A 2717-nucleotide genomic window follows, 5' to 3' on the forward strand; every position below is an offset into this window, starting at 1 on the left:
CTCAGCACCACATAAGCAGAAAAAAAAAACTGGAAGTGGCGCTGTGGCTCAACTGGTAGAGTGCTAGCCTTGAGCTGAAGAGCTGAGGGACAATGCCCAGGCCCAGAGTTCAGGTCCCATGACTGGACCCCCCCCCAAAAAAAATACTGATTGATGAAAATGACTTAAACTGAAAGCATTCACCTTTCCTTCTGACTGCCATATCTTAGAACTGAATCATCTCCCCTCCCCTTCCTCCTGAACAGATGTACCCAGTGGTCTTGGAAGAGAGCCTGAGACCAAGGCCATGTCTGACACTGACACCTCTGGGGGACACAGATGCTACTGAAACCTTGAAACTTCTCAGTCAAAATAACATTGTTCTCCAGCCACATCTCCATCTCACCCCACTTTCATGTGCCCTACCTGACTTCACTTTTTGCTTAATATCTAAAAGGACCCTAGTTGTAAGGGTCTTGCATCTTCAGCTGAATGCAAGGAGACTTGGTTGCTCTTCCTAGGATTTCCTCTAGAATAAAACCTGTTGGATTGTTGAGATCATCCTTTCTGTCTTTTTCTTTTCTTACCACCACCAACAAAAACAACCAAGGAAGAAACCCCTAAGTCGCCATGGACCCAAGAATAGCAAGTCTTTTTTTTTTTTTTTAGTCGGTTGTTGGGCTTCGACTCTGGGCCTGGGGATAGCAGTGTTAAATGAGGATCTTCCCTCCACTTTTTGTTCCTCTCTTCACTTTTCAAGTCCACAAAGCCTCTCAATTGTTCCCTAGAGCTGTTCTGATCAATTCAGTAGCTACTGCTCCAAATCACTATGAAACATTTGACTATCAAGCAAATAATTATGTGATTGGTTCCATTGATGTACTGAATTTATAACTTTAGTGTCTCTTAATTTAAACATAATACTCATGAAACCCAAAATGTGTGTGTGTGTGTGTGTGTGTGTGTATGTGTAGTACCAGTTCTAGGGCTTGAACTCAGGGGCTGGGGTACTGTTTCTGAGATTTTTGCTTAAGGCTAATATTTTCCCACTTGAACCACAGTTCCATTTCTGGCTTTTTGGTAGTTAGTTTGGAGATAAGAGTCTTACAGACTTTCCTGCCTGGGCTGACTTCAAACTGTGATCCTCAGATCCTAAACAGCTAGGGTTGCAGGTGTGATGCATCAATGCCCAGCCTGAAACCCAAATACCTAAAAATATTTTTTTCACTAGGTAGCCCAGGCTGGCCTTGAGATCCTCTTACTTCAATTTCTCCAGTGCTGGTATTATAGACTTACCCCAGCCTACTACCATGTTTGGATGAAACCTCAAGTTATTTTATAAAAGTAATCCTGATGAAAATTTAGCATTTCCTCTAGATTGAAAGAGGCTGGTAAGTGTAGTCACTGTATTTCAAGCATTAATGTCAATATAAAACATTATTAAATATACTTGTATATTTATATACATATAAATATTATATTACACGTTATATAATTATATATTCTATTTATGTAAATATATAAATATATAAAATATAAAATGTTTATAATGTAGTCTAACTGGACTACATTAGTTTGTCTCTATAGTGTATTAGTATGTTAAATTCAATATTATATATATATATATATACAATCTAATTTACTTATGTAATGAAGATAAAATCTCTAAATTTTAATCTATATTTAAATAGAATATAAAAGCAAGTTAACTAAACAAAAAGTCATATATGATGAAAGGAAGTAAACAATAGATATCTTGTGTGTGTTCTTGGCCTTTTAGATACTTTTGAATAATTTTTAGCTTGCTTCTGTGTTCATTTGAAATATCATCCCTTTAAATGAGTCTGTAATAATGAGTTTACACCTAAGGTTTTATGTTTGCAGCTTGGTATAAAAACAACTCTTTTTCCAAGAATTCTTCTTCTTTGTGTTTCTCAAAGGCATTTTGAAGCTGTTGGTTGGTTGTGACTTCTCACTTACTCATCTGTGCAAAGATGAAAGGAAGTGGCATGTCTTCAGGGGTTATTAAGGGGTGGAGAATCCACAAACACCACAGGTGACACTGGGAAGTTCAGTACAGGCCACACTGGGAAGCTCAACACAGGTGACACTGGGAAGTTCAGCAGCCTGAGAAACTAGTAACACTTTGGACTATGACTTATCAGTGTGTGAGCAGGAACTAACAGGCTTAAGACTGTGTACTTGTATGCTTGGGACATCTAGACACATCCATGAAACTAAGAGAGCAACTAGGGAGCAACTAGGGAGCAACACTAGGAGACAAACCCTGCAAGCGGAGACAGATGTTCTACTAGAAGAGATCCTTGAACACAAAACATAAAAAAAGAAATGGAAGGTTTGGCTAGAAGTGTTTGAGGAGGTAGATCTCTGAGTATTTCAAAAAGGAACAAAAAAAGGAACTCTAGAGCTGAAAATTTTCTTAGCCTACCCCTTCACCTAGGAAAGCACAGAAGTTCATTTCATACAAGTGTGTACAACAGAAAGAACAACAACTATTAAAAAGAAAAAGGGGAAGCAAAATAAAAGTCCCCCATTGACACACCAGATAGGCCATCGCATATATAAAAACGCTACTCTAAATATCAAAATAAGGCACGTGGAAGAAATTCAGACAAAGGAAGAAAGTATAAAGCAATACAAGTAAGTCTGCCTCTGTGTGTGTGTGTGTGTGTGTGTGTGAGAGAGAGAGAGAGAGAGAGAGAGAGAGAGAGAGAGAG

The sequence above is a fragment of the Dipodomys ordii genome, unplaced genomic scaffold (genome assembly GCF_000151885.1).
Source record: "Dipodomys ordii isolate 6190 unplaced genomic scaffold, Dord_2.0 Scaffold45, whole genome shotgun sequence".
In the NCBI taxonomy this organism is placed as follows: domain Eukaryota; kingdom Metazoa; phylum Chordata; class Mammalia; order Rodentia; family Heteromyidae; genus Dipodomys; species Dipodomys ordii.